This window comes from Pongo abelii, chromosome X (genome assembly GCF_028885655.2).
Source record: "Pongo abelii isolate AG06213 chromosome X, NHGRI_mPonAbe1-v2.0_pri, whole genome shotgun sequence".
Taxonomy (NCBI): domain Eukaryota; kingdom Metazoa; phylum Chordata; class Mammalia; order Primates; family Hominidae; genus Pongo; species Pongo abelii.
Window position 1 is genome coordinate 162,344,092 of NC_072008.2, and position 15,387 is coordinate 162,359,478.

A 15,387-nucleotide genomic window follows, 5' to 3' on the forward strand; every position below is an offset into this window, starting at 1 on the left:
CTTAATGCTAGATGATGAGTTAGTGGGTGCAGCGCACCAGCATGGCACATGTATACATATGTAACTAACCTGCACATTGCGCACATGTACCATAAAACCTAAAGTATAATAATAAAAAATAAAAAATAAAAAAAATCAGTGAATCCAGGAGACGGTTTTTTTAAAAGATCAACAAAATTGATAGACTGCTAGCAAGACTAATAAAGAAGAAAAGAGAGAAGAATCAAATAGATGCAATAAAAAATGATAAAGGGGATATCACCACCCATCCCACAGAAATACAAACTAACATCAGAGAATACTATAAACACCTCTATACAAATAAACTAGAATATCTAGAAGAAATGGATAAATTCCTCGACACATACACCCTCCCAAAACCAAACCAGGAGGAAGTTGAATCCCTGAATAGACCAATAACAGGCTCTGAAATTGAGGCAATAATAGCCTACCAACCAAAAAATGTCCAGGACCAGACTGAATTCTACCAGAGGTACAAAGAGGAGCTGGTACCATTCCTTCTGAAACTATTCCAATCAATAGAAAAAGAGGGAATCCTCCCTAACTCATTTTATGAGGCCAGCATCATCCCGATACCAAAGCCTGGCAGAGACACAACAAAAAAAGAGAATTTTAGACCAACATCCCTGATGAACATTGATGCGAAAATCCTCAATAAAATACTGGTGAACTGAATCCAACAGTACATCAAAAAGCTTATCCACCATGATCAAGTTGGCTTTATCCCTGGGATGCAAGGCTGGTTCAACATATGCAAATCAATAATCATAATCCATCACATAAACAGAACCAATGACAAAAACCACATGATTATCTCAATAGATGCAGAAAAGGCCTTTGAAAAATTCAACAGCCCTTCATTCTAAACACTCTCAATAAACTAGGTATTGATGGAACATATCTCAAAATAATAAGAGCTATTTATGACAAACCCACAGCCAGTATCATACTGAATGGGCAAAAACTGGAAGTATTCCCTTTGAAAACTGGAATAAGACAGGGATGCCCTCTCTCAGCACTCCTATTCAACATAGTGTTGGAAGTGCTGGCCAGGGCAATCAGGCAAGAGAAAGAAATAAAGGGTATTCAATTAGAAAAAGAGGAAGTCAAATTGTCTCTGTTTGCAGATGACATGATTGTATATTTAGAAAACCCCATTGTCTCAGCCCAAAATCTCCTTAAGCTGATAAGCAACTTCAGCAAAGTCTCAGGATACAAAATCAATGTGCAACAATCACAAGCATTCTTATACACCAATAACAGACAAACAGAGAGCCAAATCATGAGGGAACTCCCATTCACAATTGCTACAAAGAGAATAAAATCCAACTAGGAATTTCGGAATCATAGGAATCCAACTTACAAGGGATGTGAAGGACCTCTTCAAGGAGAACTACAAACCACTGCTCAACGAAATAAAAGAGGACACAAACAAATGGAAGAACATTCCATGCTCATGGATAGGAAGAATCAATATCGTGAAAATGGCCATACTGCCCAAGGTAATTTCTAGATTCAATGCCATCCCCATCAAGCTACCAATGACTTTTTTCACAGAATTGGAAAAAACTACTTTAAAGTTCATATGGAACCAAAGAAGAGCCTGCATTGGCAAGACAATCCTAAGCAAAAAGAACAAAGCTGGAGGCATTATGCTACCTGACTTCAAACTATACTACAAGTCCACGGTAACCAAAACAGCATGGTACTGGTACCAAAACAGAGATATAGATCAATGGAACAGAACAGAGCCCTCAGAAATAACACCACACATCTACAACCATCTGATCTTTGACAAACCTGAGAAAAACAAGCAATGGGGAAAGGATTCCCTTTTTAATAAATGATGTTGGGAAAACTGGCTAGCCATATGTAGAAAGCTGAAACTGGATCCCTTCCTTACACCTTACACAAAAATTAATTCAAGATGGATTAAAGACTTAAATGTTAGACCTAAAACCATAAAAACCCTAGAAGAAAACCTAGGCAATACCATTCAGGACATAGGCATGGGCAAGGACTTCATGACTAAAACACCAAAAGCAATGGCAACAAAAGCCAAAATTGACAAATGGGATCTAATTAAACTAAAGAGCTTCTGCATAGCAAAACAAACTACCATCAGAGTGAACAGGCAACCTACAGAATGGGAGAAAATTTTTACAATCTACCCATCTGACAAAGGACTAATATCCAGAATCTACAAGGAACTTAAACAAATTTACAAGAAAAATTCAAACAACCCCATCAAAAAGAGGGTAAAGGATATGAACAGACACTTCACAAAAGAAGACATTTATGCAGCCAACAGACACATGAAAAAATGCTCATCATCACTGGTCATCAGAGAAATGTGTATCAAAGCCAAAATGAGATACCATCTCACATTGTTTAGAATGGCGATCATTAAAAAGTCAGGAAACAACAAGTGCTGGAGAGGATGTGGAGAAATAGGAATGCTTTTATACTGTTGGTGGGAGCGTAAAGTAGTTCAACCATTGTGGAAGACAGTGTGGCAATTCCTGAAGGATCTAGAACTAGAAATACCATTTGACCCTGCGATCCCATTACTGGGTATATACCCAAAGGGTTATAAATCATGCTGCTTTAAAGACACATGCACACGTATGTGTACTGCGACACTATTCACAATAGCAAAGACTTGGAACCAACCCAAATGTCTGTCAATGAGAGACTCGATTAAGAAAATGTGGCACATATACACCATGGAATACTATGCAGCCATAAAAAAGGATGAGTTCATGTCCTTTGTAGCGACATGGATGAAGCTGGAAACCATCATTCTGAGCAAACTATCGCAAAGAAAACCAAACACCACATGTTCTCACTCATAGGTGGGAATTGAACAATGAGAACACTTGGACACAGGGTGGGGAACATCACACACCGGAGCCTGTTGTTGGGTGGGAGCATGGGGGAGGGATAGCATTAGGAGAAACACCTAATGTAAATGATGAGTTAATAGGTGCAGCAAACCAACACAGCACATGTATACATATGTAATAAACCGGCATGTTTTGCACATGTACTCTAGAACTTAAAGTATAATAATAAAATAATAATTTAAAAATAAATAAATAAAAATAAAAATAAAGAATTACTGGCCGGGCGTGGTGGCTCACGCCTGTAATGCCAGCACTTTGGGAGGCCGAGGCAGGCGCATCACGAGGTCAGGACATCAAGACCATCCTGGGCAACATGGTGAAACCCCGTCTCCACTAAAAATACAAAAATTAGCTGGGCGTGGTGGTGGGTGCCTGTAGTCCCAGCTACTTGGGAAGCTGAGGCAGGAGAATTGCTTGAAGCCAGGAGGCAGAGGTTTCAGTGAGCCAAGATTACACCACTGCACTCCAGCCTGGGTGACAGAGTGAGACTCCATCTCAAAAAAAAAAAATTACTATAAAGCTACAGTAATCAAAACAGTGCGGTTCTGGCAAAGGGATAGACAAATAGATCAATGGAGCAAAATGAGACCATAAGTATGCCCACACAATTAGGGGTCAATTGATTTTTGGCAAAGGTGCAAAAGCAATTTAGTGGAGGAACAACAAATGATGTTGCCACAATGGTACATCAATATGCAAATGAGAAAACAAAACAAAAAGCCCTCAACCTTAACCTCATACCTTATACAAAAATTAACTCAAAATAGACGATAGAAATAAAAATGTACAATGTACATTTATATGCAGAACCATATTCTCTTATACCATTTGAATTTTTAAAGTAACAAAAGGATAGTCGTATACATCTATATATGCTCATGAACGAGTTAATACTCTGGAAGGATACACTGGAAACCATTAGCAATTTCCTCATGGTTGGGAAGAGAATGAATGATTTTACTTTATATTTTATCTGTTTCTGGGATAGTTCCTTATATTAAAAAAGCATCTTTTTCTCTTATAGCAAAAAAGAAACATCTTAACATTTTTAATTAATGAACAATAATAATAGTATACATTATACATTTATGGGGTACAGCATGATGTTTTAATTTTTAAAAAAAAAATTGACAATATCAAGTGCTGGGCAACTGAGTCTCTCATACATTACTAGGGGAATAAAAAATGGTGCATCCACTCTACAAAATGGTTTGGTAGTTTCCTACAAAGTTAAACATAGACTTACCATGTGACTTAGCAATTCCATTCCTGAGTTTCTATCCTAGAGAAGTGAAAACTTATGTCTGAGCACCAATGTTTATGTCTGCACTATTCATAATTGCCCCAAACTAGAAAGAATCCAAATGTCCTTCAATAAGTGAATACATGAATAAACTGTGGCACAACCACACAATGGAATACTACTCAGAATAAAAAGCCCAAACTATTGATACACACAACAATTTGGATGACTCTCAAAGACATTATGCTGCATAAAAAAGCCAGTCTCAAAAGGCTGCATACTGCATTATATCATTTATATAACGTTCTGAAAAAGCAAGACTATAAAGATATAGAACACACTTTGGGAGGCCAAGGCGGGTGGATCACGAGGTCAGGAGATTGAGACCATCCTGGCTAACATGGTGAAACCTCATCTCTAATAAAAATACAAAAAATTAGCCGGGCGTGGTGGTGGGTGCCTGTAGTCCCAGCTACTCGGGAGGCTGAGGCAGGAGAATGGCGTGAACCCGGGAGGTGGAGCTTGCAGTGAGCCGAGATCGTGCCACTACACTCCAGCCTGGGCGAAAGAGTGAGACTCCGTCTCAAAAAAAAAAAAAAAAAAAAAAAAAGAAATAGAACAGGTTGCCAGCATTTATGGGTGGCAGGAGGGATGACTATAAAGTGGTAGAATGAGGAATTTTTATGTTAAAATTATTATATGTCCTGATGTAGTAGTGATAACATGTCTCCATACATGTGTTAAAATTCATAAAACTGTACATCAAGATATTTAAAAGTCAATTTTTCTGTATGGTGATTTAAAATAATATTAAAAATATTTTAGTTTAAAATCCATTTTTAACTGATAAAGAACACTGATAAAGATATCAGTGTTCAGGTACAAGAAGGTCATATAAAACCAGGCAGGGTTAAACTAAATGAGACGACCTCTAGGCATTTAGTAATCAAGCTCCCAAAGGTCAAAGATGAAAACATAATCCTAAAAGCAACAATAGAAAAGAAACAAATATAGCATAAAGAAGTAGCAATATATCTGGCAGCAGATGTCTCAGTGGAAACCTTGCAGGCTACAAGAGACTGCCATGACATATTCAAAGTGCTGAAGGAAAAAAACTTTTATCCTAGAATATGATATCCAGCAAAAATATCCTTCAAACATAAAGGAGAAATGAAGACTTTCCCAGACCAAAAAAAAAGCTAAGGGAATTCATCAAGTACACACATGTGCTACAAAAAAAAAAAATGCTAAAGAGAGTTCTTCAATCTTAAAGAAAAGGATGCTAATAAGCAATAAGAAGTCATATGAACATACAAAACTCACTTGTAGCAGTAAGTACACAGACAAATATAGAATAATCTAACACTGTAATGGTGTGTAAACCACTCACATCTTGAGTAGGAAGACTAAAAGACAAACCTATAAAAATAATAACTACAACAACGTTTTAAGAGATAGTAGTAAAAGTCATAACTATAAACAACAAAAATTAAAAATCTGGGAGGGGATGGTGTTAAAGTGTGTAGTTTTTATTAGTGTTCACTTTCCTTCTTTGTTTATTTGTTGTGCTTTTCTGTAATCACAGTTTAGTTGTCATCAGTTTAAAATGATTGGTTATAAGATGCTATTTCAAGACTCATGGTACCTCAAACCAAAAAATCTGCAGATACACAATAAATAAAAAGCAAGAAATTAAAACCTACTACCAGAGAAAATCACTTTTACACAAAGAAGGAAGGAAGGAAGAAAGAAGGGGGAGGAGAAGGGGGAGGAGAAGGAGGGGAAGAGGAAGGGGAAGAGAGAGGGAGGGAGGGAGGGAATGGAGGGTGGGTGGAGGGAGAGAGGAACACTAAACAGCCAGAAAACAAAAAACAAAATAGCAATAGTAAGTCTTTACCTATCAATAGCATTGAACGTAAATGAACTAAAATCTTGAATGAATTTTTTAAAAGACCCAACTATATGGTACCTACAAGAAACTCATTTTACCTATATAGATATACACAGACTGAACATAAAGGGCTGGAAAAAGATAGTCTATGAAAATAAAAACCAAAAAAGGAGCACAAATACCTATATTTTTTATCAGATGAAATAGATTTCAAGACAAAAACTATAAAAACAGACTAAAAAGGTCATTATATAATGATAAAGAGGTCACTTCAGCAAGAGAATATAATAACTGTAAATATATATATGCACCCAACACTGGAGCACTCAGACATAGAAAGCAAATTTTATTAGAGTTTTAAGAGAGAGATAGACTCCTCCAATACAATAATAGCTGGAGACCTTAACACACAGCTTTCAGTATTGGGCAGATCACCCAGATAGAAAGTCAACAAAGAAATATTGAACTTAATCTGCATAATAAATCAAAAGGATCTCATAAATCTTTACACAACGTTTTATCCAAGAGCTGCAGAATACACTTTCTTCTGAGAACATGGATCATTCTCAAGGACAGACCTATGTTAAGCCACAAAACAAGTCTTAAAAACCTCAGTAAAACTAAGATAGTATGAAGAATCTGACCACAATGACATAAAACTAGACATCAATAACAAGAACTTTAGGAACCATGCAAACACATGGAAATAAAACAATATGCTCTTAAATTACCAGTAGGTCAATGAAGAAGTTAGTAATGAAATTTTAAAATGTATTGAAGCAAATGAAAATGCAAACATAACAAACCAAAATCTATGGGACACACAGAAAGCAGTAGTAAAAGGAAAGTTTATAGCAATAAGTCCTACATCAAATAAGTAGAAAAACGACAAATAGCCAATTTTAAAATGCATCTTAAAGAATTATAAAAGCAAGAGCAAATCATATGCAAAATATGTAGATGAAAGGAAATCATAATAATCGGAGCAAAAATAAATTAAATTGAAACCAAAAAGCAATGCAAAAGATCAACAAAACAAAAAGCTGGCTTTTTTGCAAAAATAAACAAAATTGACAAAACTTTAGCCAGATTAAGGAAAAGAGATAAGATTCAAATAAATAAAATAAGAAATTAAAAAGGAGATATTATAACTGATACTGTAGTAATTCAAAGGATCATTAGAGACTATTTTGAGCAATTATATGCCAATAAATTGAAAAACCTAGAAGAAATTGATAAATTCCTACACACATACAACCTAGCAAGGTGGAACCATGAAGAAATCCAGAACCTGAATAGACCAATAACAAGTAATGAGATCAAAGCCATAATAAAACGTCTCTCATCAAAGAAAAGCTCAGGACCCAATGGCTTAACTGTTGAATTCTACCAAACATTTAAAGAAGAACTAATACCAAACATAATCAAACTATTCCAAAAAATTGAGGAGGAGAGATTACTTTCAAACTCATGCTATGAGGCCAGTATTACCCTGACACCAAAACTAAAGACACAACCAAAAAAGAAAACTACAGGCCAGTATATCTCTGATGAACATAGATGCAAATATCCTCAACAAGATCCTAGTAAAACAAATTCAACAACACATTAAAAAGATTATTCACTATAACAAAGTGGGATCAACCCAGGGGTAAAGAATGGTTCAACATATGCAAATCAATCAGTGTGATACATTATATCAACAGAATGAAGAACAAAAACCATATGATCTTTTCAACTGATGCTGAAAATGTATTTGATAAAATTCAACATCCCTTTATGATAAAAACTCTCAAGAGATCGAGACCATCCTGGCTAACACGGTGAAACCCCGTCTCTACTAAAAAAATACAAAAAAATTAGCCAGGCTTGGTGGTGGGCGCCTGTAGTCCCTGCTACTCGGCAGGCTGAGGCAGGCGAATCTCGTGAACCCGGGAGGCGGAGCTTTCAGTGAGCCGAGATCGCGCCACTGCACTCCAGCCTAAGCGACAGAGCGAGACTCCGTCAAAAAAAAAAAAAAAAAAGTCAGTAGCATTTCCATATACTAACCGTAAATGATATACAAAAGAAATCAAGAAAATAATCCCATCTATAATAGCTACAAATAAAATAAAATACCTAGGGATATACTTAACCAAAGAAGTGAAGGAAATCTACAATTAAAACTATAAAACATTGATAAAAGAAATTGAAGAGAACAAAAATTGTAATATATCCCATGCTCATAGATTAGAAAAATCAATATTGTTAAAATGTCCATACTACCCAAAGCAATCTACAAATTCAAGGCAATCCCTATGAAAATACCAAGGACATTCTTCTCAGCAATAGAAAAAAAATTCTAAATGTATATGGAGCCACAGAAGACCTAGACTAGCCAAAATCATCCTAAGGAAAAAGAGCAAAACTGGAGGAATCACATTACCAGACTTCAAATTATACTACAGGGATTTAGTTACCAAAACAACATGGTGCTGGCATAAAAACAGATACATAGACCAATGGAACAGAATGCAGAACCCAGAACTTAATCCACACATTTACAGTAAACTCCGTTTTAACAAAAATGTCAAGAACATATATTGGGGGAAAGACAGTCTCTTGAACAAATGGCGCTGGGAAAACTAGATATCTCTATGTAGAAGGAAGAAACTAGACCCTTATATTTTGCCATGTATAAAAATCAAATCAAAATGGATTAAAGACTTAAATCTAAGCCCTGCAATTATGAAACTAGTAAAAGAAAACATTGAGGAAACCTACCAGGACATAGATCTGGGCAAAGATTTCTTGAGTAATACCTTAGAAGCACAGGCAACCAAAGCAAAAATAGACAAGTGGGATTACATCAAGTGAAAATGCTTCTTCACAGGCAAGGAAACAGTCAACAAAGTGAAGAGAAACCCACAGAATGGGAGAAAGTATTTGCAAGTAACCTATCTGACAAAGGAGTAATAATTAGACTACATAAAGAGCTCAAACAACTCAAGAGGAAAAAATCTAATAATTCAGCTTCAAAATGGGCAAATGATCTGAATAGACAAGTCTCAAAAGAAGGCATACAAATGGCTAAGAAGTATATGAAAGAAATGCTCAATTTCATCAATAATCAGAGAAATCCTAATCAAAACCACAATGAGATATCATCTCACCCAGTTAAAATGCCTTTTTTCCAAAAGACAGGCAGTAACAAATGTTGGCAAGGATGTGAAGAAAGTGAAACCCACACACACTGTTCGCAGGGATGTAAATTAGGACAGCCACTATTGAGAACAATATGGAGGTTTCTCAGAAAAACTTAAAATAGAACTACCATATGATCCAGCATTTCCACTGCTAAGTATATATCTAAAAAGAAGTAATCAGGATATTGAAGAGTTATCTACACTCCCATATTCATTGCAGCCCTATTCACAATAGGTAAGATTTGGAATCAACCTAAGTGTACACATATGAATAAAATGGACAAAGAAAGTGTAGTACATACATACAAAATAGAATATTATTCAGCTGTGAAAAAGAATAAAATCCTGTCATTTGCAACAATACGTATGGAACTGGAAGACATTATGTTAAGTGAAATAAACCAGGCACAGAAAGACTAATTTCACAAGTTCTCACTCACATGTAGCTAAAAATTAAAACAATTGAACTCGTAGACACAGAGAGTAGAATAATGATTATCAGAGGCTGGGAAGGGTAGTGGAGGGGAAATGAGAATGGTTAATGGGTGCACAAAAATAGACAGAATGAATAACATCTAACATTTGATAGCTCAACAGGGTGATTATAGTAAAAAATAATTTACTCTATATTTTAAAATAATAAAAAGAGTGAGATTGGAATGTTCCTAACACAAATAAATGATCAGTGCTTGGGGTGATGGATATTCCAACTACCCTGGTATGATTATTATACATTATATGCCTATTTCAGAACGTCACATGTACCCCATGAATATTTATGCCTATTATACCCAAAATAACTAAAATGTAAACATTTTAATAAAAAAGATATTTCACATAAATGAAAATGAAAAGCAAGCAGTAGTAGCTATACTTTTATCAGACAAGTAAATATCAAGTCAAAGATGAAAAAGAGACAAAGAAGAACATTAGATCATAAGCGATCAATTTAGCAAGAGAATATAACAACTAAACATATGTATGCACCAAACACTGGACCACCCAGATATATAAAGCATACATTACTAGATCTAAAGGGAGAGATAGATTCCGATACAATAATAGAACCCAATACAATAATACACGCCACTCTCAACATTGGACAGATTATCTAGACTGAAAATCAACAAAGAATAATAGGATTTAAACTGACCATATATCAAATGGACATAACAAGCATTTACAGAGCATTTCTTTCAACAACTGCAGAATTCACATTGTTTTCGTTAACATATGCAACATTCCCCAGGCTTGAAGATATGTTAGGACACAAAACAAGCATGAGAAAAAAATTTTTAATCAAAATTATACCAAGTATCTTGTCTGACCACATGTAATAAAACTAGAAATCAATAACAAGAGGAACATTTGAAAATATACAAACACATGGAAATTAAACAACAGGCTCTTGAAAAATCAATGGGAGGAGGAAGAACTTAAGAATAAAAATTAAAAATTCCTTGAAACAAATGAAATTAGAAACACATACCAAAACCAATGGACAGCAAAAACAGTTTTAAGATGCACGTTTATAGCAATAATAACCTACCTCAAAAAACTAAAAACAACTTAGCAATGTATCTCAAGGAACCAGAAAATCAAAACAAAAAAACTTAGAATTAGTAAAAGGAAAGAAACAATAAAAATCAGATTATAAATAAACAAAACAGACTATAAAACAATACAAAATATCAACAAAATGAAAAGGTTTTTTTAAAGAGAGAAACAAAATCAACAAAACATTAGCCTGACTAAGAAAAAAAGAGAGAAGACCCAAATAAATAAGACATAACACAGAAATACAAAAGATCATCATAGACTACTATGAACTACTACTAAGAACTAATACTACTAGGCTAAGAAATAGGAAAACCTAGAAGAAAATTGATTGATTATTCTTGGGTACATACAACCTACAACGATGTGAATCAAGAAGAAATAGAAAACCTGAACAGACCAATAACAAGTTATGAGATTGGATCAATAATAAGCCTCTCAACAAAGAAAAATTCAGAAGCAAATGACTTCACCACTGAATTGCACCAAATCTTTAAAGAAGAAGTAATACCAATTCTTTCAAACTATTCTAAAAATTGAAATAGAGGACACTCTTTCTAGCTCATTCTATAAGGCCAGTGTAACCAAAAACCAGACAAGGACACAGTAAAAACAAAAAACTACAGGCCAATATCCTCGATGAACATAGATTTTTAAATCCTCAACAGAATACTAATAAACTGAATCCAACAATACATCAAAAAGATAATACATTGTAATCCCAGCACTTTGAGAGGCCGAGGCAGGTGGATTGCTTGAGCCCAGGAGTTTGAGACTAGCCTGGACAACATGGCGAAACCTCCTCTCTACTAAAATATAAAAATTAGCTAGGCATGGTGGTGCACACCTGTAATCCCAGCTATTTGGGAGGCTGAGGCATGAGAATCGTTTGAACATGGGAGGTGGAGGTTGCAGTGAGCCAAGATCGCATCACTGCACTCCAGCCTGGGTGACAGAGTGAGACTGTCTCAAAAAAAAAAAAAAAAAAATGCATTCTAGAAAGTGGAGGTAACTGAATGTAAAATTCTCACAGCAATTTAATAGAACAGTCCCAGATGGTTAGCTGAGACTAATACCTAAAGAGGACAAAAGCCTTGTCTGTTGGGAATTTTGGATGATACCTGGAGAAATATTATGCTGTGCATAAACCAAATTGAATTGCTTTCATGAGTGTTGTAAAGTTTCATATAATAAATTTTTTTCTACATGCATTTGAATTTCACAGCAAGAGTGACAGAGAATACCTAAACACAGAAGAAAGCATTCATTCAAGACATCTAACTCCTTGATATAATGCATACAGTTCAAAATGATTACACTATCATTACATCTAGGGCTTTCTGTAAGTACAAGGTGGTGGTTATGGAAAGCACTGCCCCCATTATCAACATCTAGAAAGCATCCACCACCCTCTATGTGTGTTCTCTTTTTGTATTTTTTCTTCATTTTTTTTTAACTTTGCTGTTGCTAATTTTTAGCAAAACAGGTAAAAACAAAATTGTAATCATTGAACATAGCACTCTGACAATCAAGACACTTAAAACCTTAAATCTTCTAGGGCAAAGAAAGCACTGTGAAACATTTAGAACTCTAAATAACAAACAAGGTCGTCACAAATTTTCCTCACTTAAAGACTTCCACAACTTTCCTGATCAGGTCATCATAGGAGGTCTGACTTAAGTTTGTTTCAAAGCTAACATAATGCTAGATGATGAGTTGGTGGGTGCAGCGCACCAGCATGGCACATGTATACATATGTAACTTACCTGCACGTCGCGCACATGTACCATAGAGCCTAAAATATAACAATAATAATAATAATAATAATAGAAAAAAAAGATTCTGGTTCTGAAGTGATGTGAATAGTAAGTTTCATCTGATTTCATTCCATTCATCAAATACTCAAAAGGATTAAATATTGTGTCATCAGTGACAGAACCTGGAATCAGGTCACAAATTCCACTCTCATGAGTGACATTCTTTGCAGTAACACCATCTTTCATGTAGAACCGGTCTGTAACTGCTGGGTCAAGTTCACTTCATCAGAATTTCCAGGGTTTGATCTGGCTGACTGATTACCCAACTCTCTGGGAACTCCAGAATATATAAGTACTAATTGTCAGAATTCATATATCCCATACAATATGCTGCTCCATTTGGGAAAACTGCATTAAGAAACTCTATGTCTTCCTGGAAATTCTGGTTAGGGTACCCTTGGTGAAAAGCCTTAATGAAATTCTTATGAGAATAAAAGAAGCTTTGAATAGAGTCAAACCCACTGTAATCCCCAGCAAGCATCGACAGGGGAACCAGTGCTTTCAGCAAGAGGGTGATACCACATGTCTTCAAAATGAAACGTCTCTTGAAGACAAATATGCTACTCTCACTGAGTACATAAGCTTCCTGCTTGTCAGTTTTTGTCACACATATGCTTGAACATTACACATCCTTCAAAAATATGTCCCACTCAGATCTTGGAATACTGCTAAGATCCCCACATCCTTCATTTGTATCAGGCTGCTACCAGGAGAACCAAACCTTCAGCAGCTTCTTGGTCCCTTCAAAAAATTTTTCAGCTTCCATCACCATGAGACTAGCAAACAACCAATAGCCACAGAAAATCAACCAAATTAAAGCTTTTCTCCTGCTGCTGCCACTGCTGCTGCAGCTTGTTCTAGCTATGTTACTAAAGTTCGGGTTCCTTTCTTTGCTATAATTTTGTGATTGAAAGTTCAATGTGAGTCTGTCAGAAATAAAGGCAGATAGAGTTCAGTCTCTTGTATTCCACTGCTTCCCCATTAGACAGAGTAGAGCGAGTGCCAGCTAATGTCACCAGTGAAAGCCTAAACCTCTTTTCTTTATAAATTACCCAGTCTCAAGTGTTTCTTTATGGCAATGCAAGAACAGCCTAACACAGTATTACATAATAATAAAGGGTGCAATACAAGAAGAAGATTTAACTATTCTAAATATATATGCACCCAGCATTGAGCACCCATATTCATAAAACAAGTTCTTCTTGGCCTATGAAAAGACTTAGACAACCACACAATCATAGTGGGTTCAACACCCCACTGACAGCGTTAGACAGATCACCAACGCAGAAAACTAACAAAGAAACTGGACTTAAACTCAACCCTTGACTAATTGGAACTAATAGATATCTACAGAACACTCTACCCAACAACCACAGAATATACATTCTTCTCATCTGCACACAGAACATATTCTAAGATCAACCACATGTTCAGTCATAAAGCAAGTCTCAATAAATTAAAAAAAATAAAATCATACCAAGCACACTCTCAGACCACAGTGCAATAAAAATAGAAATGAATATAAAGTAGATCTCTAAAAACTACACAAATGCTTGAAAATTAAACAACTTGCTCCTGAATGGCTCCTGAGTGAACATCAAAATTAAGGCAAAAAATTCTTTGAAATTAATGAAAATAGGGACATAACTTACCAAAATCTCTGGGATGCAGCTAAAGCTATGTTAAGAGAAAATGTTATAGCCCTAAACACCTTCATCAAGAAGTTAGGATGGGCCAGGTGCAGTGGCTCACGCCTGTAATCTCAGCACTTTGGGAGGCCGAGGTGGGCGGATCACTTGAGGTCAGGAGTTGGAGACCAGCCTGACCAACATGGTGAAACCCAGTCTCTGCTAAAAATACAAAAATTAGCCATGTGTGGTAGTGCATGCCTGTAATCCCAACTACCAGGGAGGCTGAGGCAGGAGAATTGCTTGAATCCAGTGGGTGGAGGTAGCAGTGAGTCGAGATGGTGCCACTGCCCTCCAACCTGGGCAACAGAGCCAGACTCCATCTCAAAAAAAAAAAAAGAAGAAGAAGGAGGAGGAGAAGGAGAAGGAGAAGGAGAAGGAGTTAGAATGATCTTGTGTTAGGCTGTTCTTGCATTGCTATAAAGAATACCCGAGACTGGGTAATTTATAAGAAAACAGGTCTAATTAGCTCACAGTTTTGCAGGCTGTATAAGAAGTATAGAACTGGAATCTGCTTCTGGGGAAGCCTCAGGAAACTTCCAATCATGGTGGAAGGGAAAGGGGGAGCAGGCAAGTCACATGGTGGGAGTAGAAGCAAGAGATGGAGTGAGTGAGGAGATGCTACATCTCACGAGAACTCATTCACTATTGCGAGGACAGCACCAAGCCATGAGAGATCCATCCCCATTACCCAAACAATTCCCACCAGGCCCCACCTCCAACATTGGAAATTACAATTCAACATGAGATTTGGTGAGGACACATGTTCAAACTATGTCAGATCTCAAATTAACAATCTAATTTTATACCTAAAGAAACCTTAGTTTTCTAAGACAAGAAAAGAACAAATAAACCCCAAAGCTAGCAAAAGAAAAGAAATAACTAAAATTAGAGAACTTAATGAAACTGAGATGCAAAAATCCATACAAAAAAATCAATAAAACAAATTATTGGCTCTGAAAAAATAAATAAGATTGATAGACTGCTAGCTAGATTAATAAAGAAAAAAGAAAATTCACATAAATACAATCAGAAATGACAAAGATGACATTACAACTGATCTCACAGACATACACAAG

General features: G+C 35.9%; 1 pseudogene; it reads right to left on the reverse strand.

Moving 5' to 3' along the window:
* Positions 1–12,255: 12,255 nt before the first annotated feature.
* LOC100460743 (S-adenosylmethionine decarboxylase proenzyme-like) lies at positions 12,256–13,386 on the reverse strand (annotated as a pseudogene).
* Positions 13,387–15,387: the final 2,001 nt, after the last annotated feature.